We start from the raw sequence: 25,045 nt of genomic DNA on the forward strand, positions 1-25,045 counted from the left end.
CCATGCCTAGTGAAACCCCACCTGTCGATAGTCCCGACGGGCACCACAGAAACGTGAGCAAGTTGGCTGTCCTCAAAGCCATCCCTAACTCCACATTGATTCGCTTCACAGCTCCATCAAGGTGTGGATGACCATTACGCCAAAACAGCTCAACAAAGTGTACTTTGGTGCCGTGAGTCAGGGAAGCTATCTTGTCCAGGTCACCACCTATGCCATAAACCCCATCCCTGTTCAAACCGTTTCCCACCCCACCCATTATCACTAGACGGTTCTCTTTTGTAAAGTCCTTACATAAAGACCCTCGGTCCTTAGCCCTGCATTTGGCTTGAAGATATTAGTGGCCTGGTACGGTGCCCCTAAACTTTCCTCTAACTAAGGGCCTACATCTCGCCCATGGCTACTACCTAACAGCAGCACTTTCTTCTTACTAAGACTTTGTACATTCCTAGGCTTCTTGGCCTCCGTTGAAGTGTGCTGCACATTTCCTGCTCCTTGTTCTACCAGAAGCTCTTCTCCACTTAACTATGGCAGTGGTAGATACCTGTTTTTGGTACTGATAATAAAACTGTCAGATCGCATTCTTTTTCTTCCTGTTCTCCTACCAGCTGCCAGTTTCCAACCACCCTCCTCCCCCTATCTCCCTTGATCCTTATGAGTTCCTTCCTTGCTTCCTCCAACTTTGCCTGAAGGGCACAGACTTTCCTTTCCCGTTCCCCAATCAAAATGTTCCTACTGCATACTCTGCAGTTCCAGGAGAGAGCCTCTTCTGTTGTCCCAACATTCTCCCCACTGCATCCCCCCAGTGAAACATTGGCAACAAATCCCTCTATTCACTACACTATAGCAGCTCCCACATTTCTTACTCATGGTCAGTTTCGAAAGAATAATTAAGTTTAAAGAAAGTTTTTAATTTGTCAAGGACGCGGGATTGGCTGTGTGTAAACAAAAAACGACACAAAGGTCTTATGTGCGGTGGTGGTTGTTTTTGTACTGATTAAGAGATACAATGAGAGAAGAATGAATTTGTATTTAATTTGGTTTTAGAGAATTTGCGCTATCAGGAGTGTTTGGTCAGATTTTTAGGCCTATATCGCGTATATCTAACTAGTAAACAATACGAAATGTGTTAGTTAAATACGATTTAGAAACGTTTAATTACACTTTTATTGCGACAATAGACACTGATGAAACTAGTAGCTGTCTTGTTTCAAACGAATTTTGCACTATCAAGAAAACTTTAACAGAATTTTTTGTGTTTATGTCACGCAAAATTTCGGGTTATGTCGCGATTATCGGGACTTCAGCTAAAGGACAAGGTTTTTCAAGAACAAGCGCTGCTTGGACGCTAATATTCAGTTGTGTGACAAGAACGGACACTACAGCAAGTATAAAAAACGAAGAAAATTTAAATTTGACACTATTTCCTCTTAAATAAGTTATTTTAGCAGACGAAGAAAATACCTGTGATCTCACTCGGCGGCTACAGAAGAAGCAAACATGTGGTTTACAAACAACATATTAATTGTGAACGAAAAAAAAAAAAAAAAAAAAAAACAGTTTGGATGAAGTTCAGACATATAACAAACAAAGTAAAATCTGACCTAACTGTAGAACTTGGGCAGTGTAAGATAGAGCAAACTCCTCCATACTAAATTTCTAGGATTATGGCTAGATGAATATTTAGTGTGGGAGAAACACACAGAAATGTTAAACAAAAAATTAAGTCAGTGTTGTGATGTTCTTAGAATACTAAAACAATTCTGTAGTGTTGATGCAGTGTTATTTTATGCTTTGCACTCGTACATAGTACACTAAGAATGGTATAATATTTTGGGGGAATACCAGTTTGGCCAAACACTCATTTGTGCTACAAAAGAGGGCAATAAGGATAATCAGAGGTATGACACAGAGAGAATCATCTAAATAAGTTTTCAAGGAACTACAAATCATGAATCTACCATGTATCTACATTTATGAAAGCATATGTTTTATGAAGGCACACCAGGAACATTCTTTGTCAAACAGTCAAGTTCATAACTAAAAAACGAGAGATAAAGACGACTTTCATAGAGAAAGTCACACAAAAGCTATGTATCAAAAAAGTGTTCTTTATCAGCCAAAAATTTTATTTAGTGCGCTACCAAAGGAAATTAAAAGTATACCAAAATTCCACATATTCAAAAAAGAACTTAAAAAAAGTTAATTAGCAAGAGTTTTTATAGTGTCAAGGAATACTTAAATCACCAGCATTCAATATACAGTAGCTTATTTCCTTCATCATAATGACCCAAAATGCTCATTGAAAACTAAATTGTATTCATTTATTATTCTAATTTAGCATATTATGAATGTTGTTATGCATATGGTTCCAAGTTATATGTAATAGTATTTTATTTGTAAATCTTTTCATGTCCTATTTTCCATGTAAGGCAATGTATGACAAATCCTATATCACTTTTATAATGATGAGATACAAGGATGCTAAGTAAATAAATAAATAAAGCATAACCATTACCTGTACAAATGTGCTATTGGCAGCTGCGTCTCCACTGAATGTGGCTAAAAATTGATTGTCAAAGGTAGGCTATTGTCAGTAATGTAGGTTACTCCAGATTTGTATTTCAAACACTCTCCTTACACTTCAGTGTGGAATAACCTATACTTTATAACCAGATTGAGTCTCATCTATGTAAATTATGCACAGATAAACAGCTAACCACATACTACACTCTTTCGAATCTGGCTGAAAAGCGGTTTTCAAAGGTAGGCTATTGCCAGTGATGTAGGCTACACCAGATTTGTAGTTCAAACACTTTACTTACACTCCAGTGTGGAATAACCTATGCTTTATGACCAGTTTGAGTCTCATCTACATAAATTATGCATACTACACTCAGCTCAAGTCCAGTAACATGATTGATCGAGTGCAGTAACCTAACATAGATGAGCTGATTTACAATAATTAATGTGTGGCAAGTAAATCATTAACACAGTCACTAATCACACTGTTCTTCCAAGCAGACAATCATATCAAAATGAATAAACTGTGCACAGTAAGTATAATTTGGAAACACACAATTCAAAGTCTGATACTTTTGACACTGTGAAATTTATTGAAGTATGGCACATTCCATAATACTAACTAAACATTTACAACTGTCTCTGAATTATTAAATAAACCTGTGGATATGAAATGTTTGATAAATTATGGTACATTTTCTTACCTGTAACTTGTACTGATTTGTTTGCAGTACATTGTCCAGTAATTTTGGGCACAGATCTTGCTTGTGGCATTATTTTCCAAAGACTGACCAAAATGGTTTCCAGAATGTTTCTTATATAAGATTACAATACTTAGAATGAAATTTAGCTATTGCTGCTCATTGGCTTTTTACAAATTGCAATTAAAGATTTATGTTTCTGAGTAAATGAATAGAAGAATAAGATTTGTTTGAATGAGGGCTTTTAGATACAACAATAATTTCTATCGAATTATGCTGCCTAGTTTGCAGAAATATGAGTTTCAGTTGCAGTAGTAATGTTTTAACTCAAGAAGTTAATTATTAAATGAGTGCAATCTTACTCACAAATCTTCATAATTAGCTGTATAACTGCTACAGTTATTTGCATGCCTTTTTCACGTACACTATTAGGAAATTAGTAATCAGCGTATGTTTAAAAGTGTACAATGACAACAAATTTGAAATTACTCATGACTGTAAGTAGCACAGTTTTTTTTAGATAAGGTAATAACGCTTACGGTTTCTAAATAACAAAGGACTGTAACAGGCACTAAAGTTAAGTTGACTAGGTCCTGAGTAAATATTCAAGATTTTTATCTGCAGTATATGATCTATATAAATGATTATATGAAAATTAATCAAGAGAGAAAAAGAAAAAAATGAAGAAAAGAGAGAAACAATATTGGGTGGAGGGAGTTGGGGGGGGGGGGGGGGGGGAGAGAAAAACATAACAGATGGAAAAGAGCCATCTGCTTTGTTACAATGTTTTTATTTTTTAATGTGCTGATCTTGTAGTGTGTTTAGTTTTCATGAGAACTTTGCTAATCAAAAATTAGAAAAAATTAGATATAATTGAACATAATACTACAGTTCACTATGGGAAATTTCTTGTGAATCAATCCACAGAAACTGTTTTTTTCACATGTCACTTTTTAAATAGTTGGGAGTTCACCACAAAATGACCATCCTGAGTGCTCTAGTCATCACACAACATCTACGTGTGTATGTGAAAGTCTGCTCTAAGTCTGAGGCAGTTGATCAGAGTGCTAACATGTTTATGTTACTCTCTCACAAATGAAGTCCATGGTTAACTATCAAACACACAACATCTCTGTGTAGCTGGTTCACAAAAAGTATGGATTCAAATATTTGCCACTTAATATCTGGATCTGTACAATTATAGTTTCATCTGTTGATTCTACATCTACATACATACTCTGCAATCCACCATACGGTGCGCGGCGGAGGGTACCTCGTACTACAACTAACATCTTCTCTCCCTGTTCCACTCCCAAACAGAATGAGGCAAAAGTGACTGCCTATATGCCTCTGTATGAGCCCTAAACTCTCTTATCTTTGTGGTCTTTCCGCGAAATGTAAGTTGGCGGCAGTAAAATTGTACTGCAGTCAGCCTCAAATGCTGGTTCTCTAAATTTCCTCAGTAGCGATTCACGAAAAGAACGCCTCCTTTCCTCTAGAGACTCCCACCCGAGTTCCTGAAGGATTTCTGTAACACTCGCGTGATGGTCAAACCTACCAGTAACAAATCTAGCAGCCCGCCTCTGAATTGCTTCTATATCCTCCCTCAATCCATCTTGATGGGGATCCCAAACGCTCAAGCAGTACTCGAGAATAGGTTGTAGTAGTGTTTTATAAGCAGTCTCCTTTACAGATGAACCACATCTTCCCAAAATTCTACCAATGAACCGAAGACGACTATCCGCCTTCCCCACAACTGCCATTACATGCTTGTCCCACTTCATATCGCTCTGCAATGTTACGCCCAAATATTTAATTGATGTGACTGTGTCAAGTGCTACACTACTAATGGAGTATTCAAACATTACAGGATTCTTTTTCCTATTCATCTACATTAATTTACATTTATCTATATTTAGAGTTAGCTGCCATTCTTTACACCAATCACAAATCCTGTTCAATTCATCTTGTATCCTCATACAGTCACTCAACGACGACAGCTTCCCGTACACCACAGCATCATCAGCAAACAGCTGCACATTGCTATCCACCCTATCCAAAAGATCATTGATGTAGATAGAAAACAACAGCAGACCTACCACACTTCCCTGGGGCACTCCAGATGATACCCTCACCTCCGATGAACACTCACCATCGAGGACAACATACTGGTTTCTATTACTTAAGAAGTCTTCGAGCCACTCACATACTTGGGAACCAATCCCATATGCTCGTACCTTAGTTAGGAGTCTGCAGTGGGGCACTGAGTCAAACACTTTCCAGAAGTCAAGGAATATGGCATCCGTCTGTTACCCTTCATCCATGGTTTGCAAGATATCATGCGAAAAAAGTGATGTTATATTATTGGAAACATTTTTATATACAATACTCTTTTTGTTATTGTAGCATTATGTCAAGCTGTTATTGTGTTCACTGATTATTGTGCCATGTCACTGAGACAGTGTTACTATGTTTATGTTTGGCGACTGTAGTGTAAATTCTCTACCAGTATAAAGCATGTGAATGTCAAACTATACCTGGCCATCACACCATTTACAGTGCTAATAAATGTGGATAGAGCCACTTAACTGCAACAGTTGTGTAGTGTACATCATTTGCACAACTGTTTAACAGTTATCAGGTATTTCATCAAGACATTGAACTATGAGACTCTGAGGGTTTAACAGGATATGCAGCTAGGGTCTGTTGCACAGTCAAGTCACTATCTCGAAGTCCTCAAGCCACTGTCACAAAGATCCTACTTTATTGTATATCAATGTCACTACCTAGACTGGATTACACACACAATCATAATTGTGCTGGCTGTGGTTCAGGGAACTAAAAATACTAGTGGCACAGCTCTCAGCTCTGCACCCTCTACTAAGAACACAGTGATCCTCTGTTTTATAAGTGCTCACTAGGGCTGACTACAACATCTTGGAACTAGATTTTGTCAATGGACCACTATATGGCAGCACTAGCCAATTCTCACATTCTGGATATGTTGCTACATTCTCTTCACTATGATGAATATCAGAGGTAGCTCCTCATTTGAAACTTCACAATCATTGAGCTGGTCTTCAGTTTTCTTGACCAAGAAGCTTTCATTGTCAGCCTGTGACTCAAGACTCTCATAGAGAGAATGTGGATGAAGTCTCTGTGGTTTTTCCCTCTTTATCAATAGTCTTAATCTTCATTTTTGTATGTCGCAATTGTCAATTGACAAAGGATATGATACAATCCATAGTATTACTTTAGTAATTTTTCCAATAGCCCCCCTTCCTGCACAGGCCTAAAATATATATACCTAGTCTCCCAAGCTGTACCTATTGGTTAGTGCTTGCTGTTACAGATAATAATCCAGACATTTTCTATTAATGGTGATCCATGAGTATCCAGAAATAATGTAAAGCAAATAATTTTGTGTTAGCCTTATACTGTGCATACCTATTTATTGTTTACATGTGTTGTGGTGACACCCTAAATTGCATGTGTGCTCGCCACACATCTGCTTCAGCAGATAACAATGGCAGATGACACAGATTGGCCATTAGCAAAGTGGACTGAAGTAGCAGAATCTGTATCCACCATGTACTGCCTTATGGCAGCCTCGGGGTTTTTTCAGCAAGAAGCATCCGATGGAAAGACTCTTGAAGATGGATGTAAACTATCCCGAGTAAGTCTATTAACAAAGTTTCTAGAACCAGTTATAAATGATGACTATAGGAATATACTAAAATCCCCTATGTATCACTCACATGGGATTGTAAGATTAGAATAATTACTGAACAGTCAGAGGCATTCGAACAGTTATGCTTCCCATGCTCCATACATGAACGGAATGGAAAGAAATCCTAATAACTGGTACAATGGGATGTACCCTCTGCCATGCACCACATGGTGGTTTGCAGAGCATAGATGTAGATGTAGAAAGAGCTCCCTGAGCAATACTTTTTGCACAAGCACTGAATGACTGACATGCTCACCCGAGTGAGATAGTGTTTTATAGTGCGTCTTTTGTGCTGTATGGGCTTGAAGATGGGACTTGGCATGAGGCCCGGTGACAGTACCCTGCACATGTGCAGTTGCAGAGAAGATGACACTGGTGAGTCTGTATCACATGCTTCCGCCGAACAGTGATTCCAGGCACCTGCAAAAATCTTGCTGAGCATTAGTGGCAGAGATTTAGTGTTTTGTTCATATGGACCAATTTGGGATTGATTTTTTTCATGCTGCCCCTGACAGTTTCATAGAAGTGGCAGACTGCTTCCGTATCACAGAATTCTCAGTAATGATTTTATCACAGATGGTCTGCCACGTGTCACCTGATTGTCGTAGACTATCGTGTGCAAGTCCACAAGTTTTATTTTCTTGTAGTTGCTACATGTGGGAAAGCTGTGGACAATTTTCAACATTTATGATTCATAACTTGCAACTCGCTTAAACTTTACATTCAATGTCAGTGAGGAAAGAATTTCACACAGTGTCAAACCATATAACTGTGTCGGAATACATAAATGTGTCACTGTATATAAATGAAATGTCAAAACTTTCCTGACCTATGGAGTTTGTTTTAGGAAAGCAGTGTACCCTGCAGTAGCAGAGAAAAGAAGGGAACCAGCAGAAAAATGCTTCTCTCAGAGCATAGAAAAGGCAGATATGTTCCTCTTTAAAAGACTGACAGAAAACTGGGGAACCAGCTGCATCAACCCTCATTCTGCCATCCTCAACAAAAATTTTATAATAATGTCAGCAAGCTTTTAATGAAATAAAGGGATAGCTATATGGTAGCAGAATTTTGCACAGACGAGACTTGGCATTACCATTTTGCCTTATGCCAGGCAGTAGTAATAGTGGAGTGAGAACATACTTATTTCTAGAGAAAGTAGTAAACTGTACAACAGAACATCGTACTATAGCATTTGAAAGTAGAACATTACAGAAGCATGAGAGGAATTACTCTGTGACTGAGAAAGAGTTATTAGCAGTACATTGAGTGTTTGCCAAGTTTATAAATAATTTACTGTGGCATAAAGCTGTAACATATTCTAGTCACAAGTCATTAAGTTATTTGCGGGAATGAAATTTATATTACAGTAGAACTACAAGGCGGGCACTTTTTTTTTGAACAGTTTGACTATGCAATTAAATATATAAAAGGGAAGGAAAATCTTATAGCTGATGAATTATCTACGTTACCAGTGGGCAGTGGATGTGAAGAGAGTAGGAATCAAGAAGAGAGGGATTTCAGAATTATGTATATGAAAGGAATTAAAAATGAAAAAGAAATTAGGATGAAATCATGATGAAAATTAGAAGCTTGTAAATACAATGGAAAGGAAAGGAGAAGATGGAGCGATGTCATAATGTTTACATTGGAGCATTATTTAGGAGGAATAATCCAGATAGTGATAAATGGAAGCTGTATTGGCCAGAACAATATATGGATGGTCTTATAATATATGTACAGGGAAGTTATGGACACTGTAGAGCCTTAAAGTGAATCCAGAAGATTCAAGAAAATTTATATCTTTTACAACTCAAATCAAGAGTTAGAAAAATTTTAGCCATGGGACACATGCCAACATGCATAGGTCAGTAAACAAATTAGTAGAGGATACATGCAGAATCTCTGTCCCGAAGAAGCAGATGGAACTGGTGGGAGTTGACTTGTTTGTGCAGTTGCCAAAATCAAATGGAGGTTACTGTTAGATGTGTGTTATGGTCGACTTAGTTTCTCATTTCACAAAAGTATATCATATAAAGAAAGCAACCAATAAAAGCACAACACAATAAATAGAAAAGGGCTACTTTGGGACCTTAGGAATCCAAAAGGCTATTCTTTTGGATAATGGAGCTCAGTTAACTTGTAAATCATGGAAAACACCTGAATGATTTTTATTGACAAGATAAAGGTAAGTGAACAATTAAATATGCCAGAGTCTGACAATATGACAAAGTCTAACAAATCTTTTAATTTCATGCTGATTCATCAAAATGTCCAAGCACTGCTAAACAAATTAAGTAAACTTGACGTTTTATGTACCGATGAGCTAAAAAACACTTATCTAATGTGTATAACTGAACACTGGCTGCCTAAAGATGCAATGTCAGTCACAAAACTTGCAGACTTCAATCTATCATCATCATTCTTTAGAATTACATCCAGTCATGGTATTAAATATTGTAGCATAAACCCCATTGAACTGTTAACTGAAGAGAAAGTTTTTGAAGTATCCACAGTTGAACTCTCTGCATTAAAATTAATAATCATTTGTAGATATAGGAGCCCTGATGGGAACTTCAATGATTTCTGTCATCAACTAGAAGCAGCTATAAATACAATACTATAAAAACTTCAACAAAACAGTGATCATATGTGGAGATTTTAATATTGATTTTTCAAGAAACCTCAAAAGACCAGCAAAGCTTAATGGCCCTACTGGAAACATATAACATAAAAGCCACCACAGATTCTCCTACAAGAGTTACACCAACAACAAGCTCAACAATTGATCAGATATTAATAAACACAAATGTAAATGACAAATTCTGTGCTGGAAATATTAATACTGGCTTCAGTCATCACTATGCACAATTTATTGCTTTACTCACCCCAAGCGAAACAAATGAGAAAGAGGAATTTGTAAAAGAAACAAGAAAATTCAGTAACAAACTAACAAACATTTTTATACAGAGACTAAGTGAAGAAACCTAGTTTGAAGTGTATACTTGTGAAAATACCAACAAAAGGATTGAAAAATTCATGAAAACCTTGATGTCATACTTTGAAGCTTCATTTCCATTAAAAAATAAAAATGTCAACTTAACTTCAAAAAGAACAAATGTATTACAACAGGTATTAGAATCTCTTATGCAGAGAAGGGAAGATTACACAATATAGCAAAGACAGAACATGCCTCATGAATTTCATTTGTACCTGAAGAATTACAAGAGGATCCTTAAAAATGTCATAAGGAAAGCTGAAACAATGGCAAAAGACAAATACATTGAAAATTCGAAAAACAAGTCTAAAGCTATATGGGAAGTTATAAAAAATCAAGCAAGTGAAACCAAACAATACAAAAATATTAACTTATGTTATGAAGGGCAAATGACTTCTTGCCCAACAAAAATTGCAGAGACCTTCAACAAATATTTTGCAAACATAAGTGAACAGTTGGTGAGTGGACTGTAATAAAACAACAAAATATCACCTCCATCATGCAATAGCATGAGAAACGTGTCTATATCACTGTTCCTTTCACCCAAAAATACTGAAGAAATTTTATCAGTTATAAAAACCTTGAAAACAGGGCACTCATGCAGAATTGATGGAATACCAGATGTGATTATTAAAAAAAATAAAATGCTGTCTTGCCTTAGCTGAACCCTTGACACACTTGAGCAACAGCTCACAGGCATCAGGAACCTCCCCTTCATGTTTAAAAACAGCAAAACTGAAACCACTGATCAAAAAAGGAAATCTAGAATGTGTTTCAAATTATAGACCAATAGCTCTACTGCCTGTATTTTCAGAAATTTTAGAAATTTTTTTAAATAAGAGATTGTCTGATTTCCTAAATAAACACAAAATTCTCTCTACCTCACCAGCTATTCAACTGAGAGTGCCATATCTGAATTTCTTAATGAAATTTATGCTAAACTGGATACGAGTGAGCTTGTGATGGGCATATGTCTTGATATATTCAAAGCTTTTGATGTCATTGACCATAATGCCCTACTGCAGAAGCTTGACCAATTAGGAATTAGAGGTATATCCAATGAGTGGTTGAGGACATATCTATGTGGTTACAAAGAGATGGTTGAAGTGCATTATACTGACCATAATAAAATCAGCTACTACTATTCAGGATGTGAAAATGTAAAATACGGCGTCCCTCAAGGATCAGTATTAGGACCCCATTCTGTTTCTCCTCTACGTCAATGATTTTACATACAACAAGTATTTCCAAACTACCATCCAATTTGCAGATGATACAAGCTTCCTTATTAGTGGCAAAACAGAAGAAAAACCAAAATATTCCACTATCCAAACAATGAATACTGTAGAACAGTGGTTCAGCTATACAAGCTAATTATAAACAAAGAAAATACAGTAGCAATTGACTTCTGGTAAAAGGAAGGCACCACCCAAAAATACAAATAGAACTAGGGACAGAGTTCTTGAAAGTGTTGACAGCACAAAATTTCTTGGACTCTGGCTCCAGAACAACACAAAATGGGAGGTACACACTGAAAATTTGCAAAGAAAACTGAGCAAACGTGCTACTTGATAAGGGTCTTAGAAACTTGTTGCAGCAAAGGCAGACTGTTAAATGTATACTACTCCTATGTGCATTCTGTAATTAAATATGGCATAATCTTCTGTGGCAATGCAACAAGAAATATTAAACTTTTCAGGATGCAAAAGAGAATATTAAGAATTATTGAAGGGGTAAACAGACCCATATTAAAAAAATTGTCAGTTCTTCCTCTTCCTTGCATTTTTATCTACAAAACATCAGTTTTCATAGAATAATATATTGATAGACACCCAGATATCGTATTAAAAAATGAAGATATACGTGCATGCAAAACAAGACAAAAATTTGATCTTCATATGAAACAGGTGAGAACATCATTGTGCCAAAAAGGCAGTCTTCATATTGGGATAAAAATTTACAATAATCTGCCTAACCATATTAAATCAGGAAGTAAAATCAGTAGTTTTAAGGCTGAACTAAAGGCATATTTGATTGATCATTGCTTTTACAGCCTGACAGAGTACCTAGAAAGCAAACAACAAAAATAAAGATGCGTTATGATCACTCTACTTTCTATGTTTTCTCTAATGTTTGTTGTATATATGATTCTTTGCTAAATTACTTAAATATCTAGTTCTTAAGTGTGCAATACAAACTGAATTCTATATTGTACAGACTGAACCACGTCCAACATCCTTGTATATATTCTATACATGTAGGATTAGAAGGACTAAATAAATAAATAAATAAATAAATAAAAAGAATTTATAGAAGAGGAAAATATAAAGCACACATTAATATCAGCATGTCATCCATTAAGAAACCCTGCTAAATGATACATGAGGGAAATTGGGAGATTATGTAGGGCCTACTGCAGTAAAGAGCATAAGAACTGCATTGAATATATAAGTAGTTTCAAAGATATTTTAAATCGTTTTCACCTTATGGGATCATGTATAGCAAGTAACCCACTAATTTAATAAATGAAATGATAGAATTCCATGCATGCAAAAATCTTACTGCACAAGAAAGAGAAGAAGTGTTTAGGAAAAACATGGAGGAACAATGTAATAACAGGAAGCAGAGACATGATAGGTAGTTGAAAGCATGGAGGTAAAAATCTACCTCCATGGTTGAAAGTGACATAATTTAAGACAGGTAACCTTGTTTTTATGAAGACAAATGAAAAATCAAGGGCAGACAGAGGGGAAATTAAGAAATTTTTCTAATAATTACATTGAACTATTTGAAATATTACAGATTCCTCATTCAAATGCTTATACGCAACTTTATCCAAAATGAAGAAACTTATTTGGGTTAAGAAATATAATACAGTTAAAACCATGTAAGTTTCAAACTAAAATTGGTAAATAAGTTCTGTCATTACAGAAGAGTAGTAACTTAATATTGATGAATACAAGTAATTTTGTATGCTTTTGTAAAAGCCAAAGTAAGCCCCCAGGAGGATGCATGACCTTTATGCGTCCAGTGTGAGGCAAACTTTAGGTCCCTAGCCATTTAATTCATATTACAAAAACTTCAGTTTCTAGCGTCACATTATTCTTTGTTCTTTCATTCTGTCCTGTACAACACTGCAGTATAAGTGTATCTCAGTCAAAATTACTAAAATGTGCAGCACCAACAAAGCATGTCTTCTCCCTGTTATGGCTAACTTCAAGTAAAACACACACGTAATTTTATTGTAATGGGGTTCCCTTGTAAGTGCAAATGAGTGGATTAAAGTTACTTGCAACAAAATATTTCATTCACACCTTACCAAAACAGTGCACACACAAAGATGCTTCAAGGACCATACTTAGTGTACTACCACATTTATTATCCTTAAAACCACATAATAAAATGTTTGAAATTATTATTACTTCGACACTCACTATTGCACACTTACACAAAATTTTATGTAAGTTGAATGTAGATATTTACATGCATACATACAATCATGAGATGTACTATATTAATTCTTTAATCATAACTACAGATATTGCTTGTGTTATAAATGTCATGCTATGAAAACTTTGAACTATTACACCATTGTCATACTAAAAAAATACACTTGTACTATTTATCTACAATTTATATCAGACCACCTTTATTTGGAATAGAGAAGGATTATTCAGTCATTCTAAAGTATAGGAAGTAGTCTATGCATGAATCTATTTTGTATGAAGAGGGGTCTAGAAAAATGTAGACTCTCTTTGATAGTCAATATTAACGGAACAAAATTACATACCATTTAAAATATTGTTATTTTATGTGTCTAATGTGAGCACTATTAGCAGCCAAACAACATTGATGCTGCTGAATTGTTGACCAAACTATGGCTGTCAATATTGCCTGTGTCAAACTGCACAGGATGCCTCAGTGGTTTCTCGTAGCTCGTTCAGTGCATCTGGCTTCTGTTAATAAACTTCATTTTTCAAGGTCCACCATAGGTAGAGGTCAGGAGATGAGAAGTCTGGAGACCATGGTGGTTACTCAATAGTTCCTCTTCAACCTTTCCATCATCCAGATAGATTTTCATCCAAGTAGGGTCTGACATCTCTGTGGTACTAAGGATGAGCACCATCTTGTTCTTTCATTTCCAAACATCTTTCAAATGGAAGGTAAAATCAATGTTTGCAGCATATGAAGATACATTCACAATTTACAGTACCTTCAAAGAAGAAGGGGCCAATTAAATTGCACAATAACAGAACACACCACACATTAATACCCAGTAGATTAACATGTTTGTCAACTTGGACATGAGGATTTTTAGGAGTCCAGTACATACAGTTGTGTGGTTCATGGTACATTTCATTTGAATTGCATCTCATCAGGCCAGATAACCATCCCTATAAACCATCCATCCTCATGAAGCATGCATTCAGACCACTAGCAGTACTCCACCCTTTGATCCAAGTCATCCTCATTCAAAGTGTGCAGTGATCTTGGATTGTACACTTTTCACTTTGCACCCTTCAGAATTCATTGTACACTTGATCAGCTTACCCCCCTTTCACATGCACTCTGCTTCACAGATTTTTGGAGTGACCTAGTAAAATGTTGCTACACAGCAGCATTGGAAGCTGGACTTGTTGATGTATTTCATCTGCTATCTGCCAGAAGGATTCGTAGCTTCACCAGCAGACAGAACAAACATCAAATGTGAAGCATGAACAAGGATGTTTGTCTATGTATATTAACATCTTTTTTTTTTTTTTAAATGTGGGGAATTACTTATTGAATGACCCTCATACATGAACCATGTGTGTACCTAACTAGCAGTCATTCCTCACCAGATGACACTGATATTACCTGTATAGGTTTATATTGACAGGAGGTCATTGTTCATAATGTTATGGTTGATGGACATGCACATAAAATCCTACACAAATGTTAGTTACATATTTTGAAGTCATAAGCTTAGATGAATAATACTTATGTTAACTCTCCTTCATGGAACAAAAAAATATGCAGTATGGTGCACACTGTTTATACCTGTTTGTCTGTCATTATTATTATTAGACACGCTCAGTTATCTCGTTATTGTTATGATAATCAGTACTATGCTATTTGTTGTACAAACATGCTTGATCACTTATGTGCATTATGTTGACTGGAGAATGAGGATGTGATGTACTAGGAAGGATTATACTTGATTGAACATGATTTATCAGTGGAATATCTTCACATAAGGAAACACTTGTCATTATATAAGTAAAATTTCATAGTAAAAGGAACATATAAGACTGATGTACATGCAACCACTATCTGTCAGTTTATTGGTTAATGTTTTTGAATAAGGAGTGTAAGGTTGGAAGAAGGAGAAGAAAACAATTTTATTCTATCTGACATGTATAATATTATATTCTGAATGCTACTTGATGAATTAACAAAATAATCAAATCTACTGTAACAATATTATGAGAAGGAAAGTTGCTACTCACCATAGAGCAGAGATGCGGAGTGGCAAATAGGCACAAAAAAAAGATTTTCACCCTTAAAGCTTTCGGCCAATGGCCTTTTGTTGTGCCTATCTGTGACTCAGCATCTCCACTATATGGTGAGTAGCAACTTTGCTTCTCATAATATTGTTACATTCTGTCCTGGATTTTCCACTGTCAAAGCTACTGTAATTAGTAATCACTTGATTAGCATAGTATCTTGTAATCCTTGACTCCACATACACTACATGCATCCCCAATGCTACAATGAGGCATTGGAGCTACTAAGAACTTGTTTATATGAATAAGTTTTACTATCTGAAACAAATTATTTAATCATATACTGGGTGATTCACAAAGGTAAGAAAATATTTTAATTTCTTTATTCTACAAGTAAAAAAAAAATAAAAAATTTCATATTAACATAGGTCCGTAAATTTTTAGTTACAGAGTTATGGCTAATAAAAGATTTTGCCTGAAATTTAGCAACTTTGCTAATATGAAGCCATCGCAAATCTGTACAAGGTTAAAGTAAAGCACAATTTCAATTTATTTTGTTGTTATTCATCTGGTGAATCTAATAAAACATGTTCCAGATGTGTATCTATATCAGTTTTCAGGAACATCCAGAGAAGCAAAGAGGTAATTTCGTAAAATTTTTAATTTATTAACTACTTGGTCCAATTTGTTTTTGAAATTCCAGACAATTGCACAAAGTTTTCAACAGAAGTTGTAGAGAATTTAATTTTGGAAAAATGATGTTACTGAATAATACAGAAAACTAACTAATTTCAATGTTAGGAAATGACTGAAACAACTCAATAATGGTTGCCAACAATGACATAAAAGTTTCTACATTGTTAATGGAAAGTAAACAAATTTACTTGTATAATAATCTTTGCTTCTCTGGATGTTCTGCAAAACTACTGCAAATACATGTCTGGGACATGTTTTGTTAGATTCACTAGACTAACAACAACAAAATAAATGAAAATTGTGCTTTACTTTAACCTCATACACTATTGCAATGGCTTCGTATTAGCAAAGTTGCTAAATTTGAGGCAAAATCTTTTATTAGCCATAACTCAGTAACTAAACATTTCCAGACCTACGTTTATGTGAACTTTTTCCTTAGTTTTACTTGTAGGATAACATATTAAAATATTTGCATATCTTCATGAATCACCTTGTATTTGTAATAATAGAAACTGAATAGGTAAACCATGCATCTGGATCAGTTAGAATTGTTTATATTTTTCTGTAGTTGTGCTCTGACTGAAATATCGGTAATGGAGATTATGCATTATTTTGGAGAAAAACAAAGCATCTGAGTGAAACTGAGGAGAAGTGGGACACTGAATGGCGACACTTCAAATTTGAGTTCTGGTCATGCTTGCAATTTCATGGACGTGAGGAAGGACACTCACATTGCATTTATGAATGAAAAATATATGTTAATCATGTGTGTGTGTTTTAAATCCGTACTTTGCACAAAATGTCTATGTACTGTAAACATGAATATTACAGTTTACCACTACTTTATTTCACAAACATATACAAAACTACAGTTACTCTGTATAACAAATTCCCTGTCCTTGTGCATGCATGCCATAGCTAAGTCTCAACTTTGGGGAAGTTGGCTTCACTATGCACCTAGAGGTCTCGGTGTCCTATGTTGTGGGACACACTTTCTTTGGCTCCTCTGTCAAGACCACTCCAGCTTGGGCGACTTAAGCTACTGCCAGCACAGCTCTTGACTTCAACAGAACACTCAAGCCCTCCCACATGGCATTGAAGGTACCTCTGACAAGGCGGCAACCCAGGAGGGAATTAAATTCAATATCTCAAGTATTATTCAAAGATTTTTACTAGGCCTAGTCGTTTTACCTATTTTATCCTCTGCTACTTTCACCATTTTATCTCTTAAAACTATCGATTTGTCTTCTACTATTCCTTTTCCCTATTGTAGTTGACCATTCTACAGTGCTCCTGCTTAAACTCTCAAGAATCTCTGGCTCTTTCAACTTATCCAAGTCTGATCTCCTTAATTTCGCACCTCTTTGCAATTTGTTCAACTTTAAATTACAGTTGCTAATCAATAAATTATGGTCATAGTCCACATCTACCCCTGGAAATGTCTCACAACTTAAAATCTGATTTCTAAATCTCTTTCAAACCATTATATAATCAATCCAAAACCCTCTAGTTTCTCCAGGTCTCTTCCACATATTCAACCTTCTTTCATGTTTCTTAAGCCAAGTGTTAATGATGATTAAATTATGCTCTGTGCAAAATTCTACTAATTGGCTTCCTCTGTCATTCCCCCCACTCCAAATTCACCTACTATTTTTCTTTCTCTTTCTTTTCCTGTTATTGGATTCCAGTCCCCCATCACAATTACATTTTTGTCTCACTTAACTATCTGCATAATTTCTTTTATCCCATCATACATTTCTTCAATCTCTTCATCATCTGCAGAGCTAGTTGGCATATAAACCTGTACTGCTATGGAAGGTGTGAGCTTTGTGTCTGTCTTGGCTATGAACAAAGCATTTACTATACTATTCATAGCAGCTTAGACACATTCCTATTTTCTTATTCACGGTTATTGCTTGACCAGAAGTCCTGTTCCCTTCCATTGAACTTCACTAATGCCCACTATATCTAACTTCAACCTATCCATTTCCATTTATAGATTGTCTACTTACCTGCTAAATCAGGAACTCCAATATCCCACACTCTGATCTGTAGGATGCCAGTTTCGTTTCTCCTGATGGCGACATTCTCCAGAGCAGTTCCCAACTGGAGATCATAATAGGGGACTATTTTACCTCCAAATATTTTAGCTAAGAGGATGCCATCATCATTTGACCATAGGGTACAGCTGCATGTCATTGGGAAATATTATGGCTGTAGTTTCCCCTTGCTTTAGCAATTAGCAGTACCAGCAAAGCAATCCCATTTTGGTTGATGTTACGAGGCCAGATCAGTCAATTATCCAGACTGTTGCTCCTGAAACTACTGAAAACGCTGCTGCCATTCTTCAGCCTCTCAACAGATAGCCCTCTGTCCTGGATGCTCCTATTGTACAGCTATCTGTATCACTAGGGAAACAGGTAGAGTTCAGAAGAGTCACCCAGAACACTGGTTCAGGAGAGACTTATCAGGTATGATGAGAAAGAAAGACTGATTATTATGGACTGCACCAGATGAGATTTGAAAACCTGAGAGCTCAAATTTAGAAGATAGGGTAACATGTTAGACAGAGATTATTGGTGAAACATTGTGCATAGGGTAATTAGAGGGAAAAGTTACTTGAATTATTTGTGATAGAATTGGGACGAGGATGGCAAAAAATAGACAGATCACAAAATGAAAAGTGTAGAAAACTGAAAGGGAGTGAAGGAAGGAATAGCTACTGTGAAAAGCTGCTGAGACTGAAAAAAATAACATAAATTAAGGCCAGGCAGGTGGCAAGAACCAGGGACATATTGTAACACCAGTTCCCATCTGTGGAGTTCTGAGAAACTGCTGTATGGGGGAAGAATACAGATGTTTGTGTGGTGAAACAGATATTGAGGTCATGATTGTCATTCTGTGAGGCATGCTCTGAAACAGGATATTGTGTGTTGCCAGTATACACCTTCTGCTATGCCCACTCATCCTAAATGAATTACAGGAATGGATCTTGATGGCAGATGCTGTATGTAGAGGTGTCAGACAGCTGGTTATACCTTCCACTTACATACTCCTGTTGGTCAGTTACGTTGGCAGCTGGAGGATAATGATGGAGTCATCAGCTTTTAGAGAATGAAGAACCTGGAGTTCTGCATAGAACAGGTTAGGGTCATGTAGTAGGGACCTGAGGAAGGGCCATGAAGAAATTTTGGACATGAGAAATTCTTGGAAGGCTTTTAACGAATGATTTTGACGTAGTGATGGTGGACCATGGTCAGAATTGTTCAAAGCAGGGTTCAATGTCAGGTTTGCTGTTGGACTTTGGTCTGGGATTGGATTGCAAAGTGATATTTACAGTTTGTGTTATGTGTGAAGGAAAGCATGTTCTTCACCAAAACAGCATGACTAAATGGAGATTTAGAGCCGAAAGTGAGACTCCTGTATAACACAGATAATTTGGGAGATGTGAGACTGAGGACACTGTACTGTTGTGATTGGTTCTTGTGATTATGAGTTATTCTTGGTCTGGGGGGTAGTGGTGAAAGCTGGGGGACATTAAGGGGGTTGGCCAAGCTTGGTTTGTAGAAGAGGAGTGGTGGTTGACAATGTGGCTGTAGAGGGACAGGAAGGGAAAAACTGTTGAGGTAATTTAGGAGAAGGTGGGATAGTATTTTTCAGGTGAAGTCTGGCATGGTGTTGCAGTTTCAAGTTGGCTTGGCAGATGACACCATCCAATGAAATATGAGGGGCAGATAACTGCAGGGTTCTGTAGAAGGGGAGAAGTCTGGTGGAGTGGAAATTTGCAGATTAGCTGGGTAAGTGCAAGAGATTGCTGTATTTGAAACTAACTATCCTACCTTCTCCCAAACTACCTCAACAGTGGTGTTTTTGTTCCTGTTCCTCTGCAGCTTCCTAAACGGCCACACTAACAATCATGACTCCTCTCCTGCATACCAAGTTTGGACAACCTCCTTAACATCCCCCAGCCTTCACCACTGCCTCCTGGACCAATAATAACCCATAATCACAAGAACCAATCCCAACAGTACAGTGTTCTCAGTCTCTCATCTAAAGTACTCTCCCCTCATGAATTATCTGTATTATTCAAGGACCTCACTTTCATCCCTAAACCTGCATTTAATCATGGTGCTTTTGTGAAAGACCTGCTTTCCTTCATATGTAATGTCTACTGGAAATACCGCTTTGCAATCCATTCCCAAATGATTCCAACAGCTGACCTCTGGGCACAATCACAACTTGATGCGCCACTGATACCTCAAAATTATCCCTTACTAGCCTTCCAAGAATTCCTCACATCCAGAACTGCTTCAGAAGCCTCCCTCAGGCCCTACAACTAGCCCCAACCTGTCTTCTGCAGAACTCCAGGCTCTTCGTTCCCCAAAAGCTGATGACTCCATCACTATCCTCCCATCGTACAAGGGATCTACCACTGTGGTACTTGACCAATGGTGGTATGTAGGTGGAAGTTCTATGCCAACTGTCTGACACTTCTGCATACAGCATCTTCCATCAAGATCCCATCCCTATGATTAAAACGGATCTGCAGTCCCTCCTTAAAACCTGAGGCCCCTCACAAGGACTAATGTCTTAATCCATAAAAATTCTTACGCAGCCCAAAACACACACCACCACCTTCTACCTACCTTCTAAGATCCACAAACCCAACCATCTTGGCTGTCCCGTAGTTGGTGGCTTCAAAGCACCTACTGAACATATATCTTCCATTAGTTGATCAAGACTTGCAACCCGTAGTACAAAGATATCCATCCTATATTAAAACACCGACAGTTTCCTAGATCATCTGAAATCTTTGCCTGTCCCACTCCCACCATACACCTTACTTGTTACCATTCATGCCACCTTCCTGTATACCAACATTTCCCACATACAAGATCAATCTGTTGTTGAACATTTCCTCAGTTAACACTCACCTGATTCCAAACCTATGACATCCTTCCTTCTCACCTTAATCAAATTTATACTTGTGAACAACTACCTGACTTTTGAGGAGCAGTCATACAAACAGATCATGGGTGCAGCCATGGGAGCCAGAATGGATCCTTTCTATGACAACATTTTCATGGGTCATTTGGAGAAGGCTTTCCTGGGATCCATAAGCTTCCAGCCCCTGGTTTGTTTTAGAAGCATTGATGACATCTTTGCCATATGTAGCCATGGTCAGGCTGACTCATTAAAATTCCTGGAATCTCTAAATACATCCTCACAATTAAATTTCACATAGTTACATCCTCACAAAAAGTCAGCTACACACTTCTGTTCAGATTAAATCTACGAACAAACAATAGTACTTACGTTCTTACAGTTGCCAACTTTTCAATGTCAAATGTTCCCTCTCATACAGACTTGACATTTGAGGCAAATGTATCTGCTCAGATACAGATTCTATACAGCAATACATCACCATTATCTCAGCCTTCACTGGATGTCATTACTGCACCAGCCTAATTCTAAACACATTTCCTGGGCCATCACATCCAGTCATGGTACTGCTCATCCCTCCAAACAACAACTTAGTACACCACTTGCCAGTGGGCATTATCCTGGTCTGACTGTATTAATCAGCTAATACAACAAGGCTATGACCTCCTAAAATCATGCCCTGAATTCTGTCTGAGATTTTGTCCACCATACTGAGAATAGCTTTTCGTTGCCCTCCCAATCTCTGCAATATCCTTATCAGACCCTACGCTTCTTCTGCACCCATCTCCCTATCTTATGGGCTCCTACCCCACTGCAAGATTTGCCCTTTGCATTCTCGTGCCAGCTCCTATACCAGCCCTGCAACTGGAAAAAGATATACTATCAAAGGAAGAGTCACCTGTGAGACAACAGATGTCATATACCAGCTGTTGTGTAAACACTTTATGGCCTTTTACATTGGCATGACTACCACCAAGTTATTAGTTAGGATGCTTGGCATAGGTAGAGGTTGTATGCTGGCAACACACAATATCCTGCAGAGCATGCCCCACAGCATGAAAGTCATGACCTCAGTACCTATTTCAGCATACCAACCACCTTGATTCTTTCCCCAAATACCAGTTTCTCAGAACTGGTGTTAAGACATGTTGTTGGTTTTTGCCATCCACCTGGCCTTAATTTATGTTAATTCCTTCTGTCTCAGCATTGCTTCACAGTAACTACTCCTTTCTCCACTCCGTGTTAGTTTTCTATACCTTTCATTTTTTGACTTGTCTATTTTTCGCTGTCCCCCTCCCACCTTTAACAGATACAACACACTTAGCTTTTCACTCTTATTATCTCATGTACAATGTTTTAGCAATAATATCTGTCTTACATATTACCCTATTTTCCACTTTTAAGATCTCAGGTTTTCAAATCTCTTCTGGTGGAGTCCACAACAATCAATCTTTCCTTCTTGTCTCATCCAGTATGTCTTCTCTCACCTGGTGTTCTGGGCAACTTTTCTGAACTCTACCCCTTTTCCTAAACCTCACCAGTTCTTTTCCAAAAACTCTCTTCCTTCCCTTAAACCCCTCTGCCAGAAGAAGGAACCAGTGGCTCCGCAAGCTAGAAAACTGTAATAGCTTTTATATGTGTGTTCTCCTGTCACTGCCTAGTGAGCAGATTTTTTACCTGTCCAGTTACATCGTACACACACACACACACACACACACACACACACACACACACACACACACACACAAACACACACACACAAATTGGATTACTAACTTCACTCAACCAGAAAATTATCCTCATGAAATTCCCAAAATGCCACTAAATTATCCACTCTTGTCAGAATATTCGTATTACCTTTGAGTTTCTGTTACCAGTTAATTAGCAAAAATATTTTTTCTTCAATGAATCACCATTACCTTACCATACCACAAATAGCAATTTCCAATAACATGTAAAACCAATATGTAGCAGTATATGAGTAGTACTTCATCAAAATATTATTCTCTTAGTTAATTTTCTGTTTTCATCACAAAATATAAATAGTACCAAATGTTGCCTAGCTGAAACAGATTTTCAGTACAACAAAACTGCACTTACATGTATATAATTAGCATTATATTATTCATTCATTTCTGTTAGTTCCACCATATCCTTCCATTTATAGCCTTATTATCTAGAGAAGTGCATTATCAATAATAACCCTCCTCCAAAGACAGGCTCCCTAGCCATTAATACCCTACGTAACACGATTCTCATTATTACTTCATTACTTCAGTTATGCATAAATACCTCATTACTCTATTATCTAAGGAATAAACACCTGATTTGCTCCTAATATAAAAAATGAACCTACAGAAGTACACTTCACAGTAACAAATCATAGCATTGTGTGCAAATTTTACTCTCATTACGTAACAGACAGAATACTAATTGCTAAAGTAATTGCTTCACTATATTCCATCATATTACTCTAAATTCTCACCAGAATGGTAAAACAGATACAAGCATTGCTTTATCACCTCAAATATTATATTTTGCAATGTGTAGTGTTGTTTTATCTTCCCTATTGGACTTAGTTTAAGCAATGTGGGTCAGCATTCTGTAGTTCTGCCATGTTGCTGCACATATCTATGTAGAATTGTCTATAATAGCTGTCTTTCATGAGTAGAATATGGTAGTCATTAGATTACTCAATAAGTTCTGTGTATTCTGGTCATCCCTGAGGTTATTGTGACAGAGCATCGGCCACAATTTTATTCTTACCAGAAATAGGAATAACCTCAGAACAGTACTCTTGTAGAAACAAGGACCAGCATGCAGAGTGCAGATGAAGTAACTTGCAAGACAACAAAAAGCTTAACACTTGATTATCACAGTAAATTTTAATTTTCTTTTCACAAATGTGACTTACTTTTGCCACCCAAAGTATCTACAGCATGTGCAACACTCTCATCAGTAAATTCTACCTCCTGTAAATTTTTGGACTCCATCTTAATTGAATTCCTTATCTTTACCAGAACATTTACAAAATGACAGAATTCACATATGTGAATTTATATAAACAAAAATATGATGACACACAACTGAATGTTCTCGAATATGGCATCAACAAAATTCAACATTCGAGGATTGCAGCACTATTAAGTGCACTTGTTTGATGATTTCAGCCATCTAGCTCAACTAAGCTACTGATTATTGTTAAGTCTAAACACCATTAAAAGTTTAAAGCAAATGGAAAATTCTGTATGAGTACTCTATACTTGGAGAAGAGGGAAAGTCCTCCTTACCTGTTATTTTACAATGACGTGCAGACATCTAAAATTTTTCTGGTTTCATTATATACAGGGTGTACATAAACCCTGGAACACTTTCAATTATTTATACACAAGAACCAAACATTGTACAGATATCATACATATGTCATTTTCAAGAGAAAACCTGAAAGTTTCTTTTTTTCTCATGTATACCACCACACCATAGTTTGGTAATTTGCCAATTGTCAGCACTAGTCGCAAACATGGCGAGTTCAGGTGCATAGTGAGCTTCATGTGTATTGGAGTTCGACAAAAACAAGTGTGCTACAGCTGTTCAACAGATGTTTAGAACCAAGTACGGTAAGAAGCTACCAACAAGGAAGGCCATTTACCACTGGCACAACAAATTTGTTATGACGGGTTGCTTGTATGCAGCAAAGAGAAGCAGACGTCCCAATGTGAGTGAAGTGAATGTGGATCACATACGAGAAACATTCATAAGGAGTCCAAAGAAAGCAGTGTGTCATGCATCCTGTGAACTCAAAATGGCTCCAATGACAGTGTGGAAAGTCGTGTGACAGAAGTTGTCAATGAAACCATTCAAATTGAAGGTAGTGCAGAAGCTCAATGATGACGACAAAGAGAAGTATTTTGAGTTTTGTTCACAGTTACAACAATTGAATGAGGATGGGGATGGCATTGTTGATAGCTTAATT

The sequence above is a fragment of the Schistocerca americana genome, chromosome 7 (assembly GCF_021461395.2).
Source record: "Schistocerca americana isolate TAMUIC-IGC-003095 chromosome 7, iqSchAmer2.1, whole genome shotgun sequence".
Classification (NCBI taxonomy): Eukaryota; Metazoa; Arthropoda; class Insecta; order Orthoptera; family Acrididae; genus Schistocerca; species Schistocerca americana.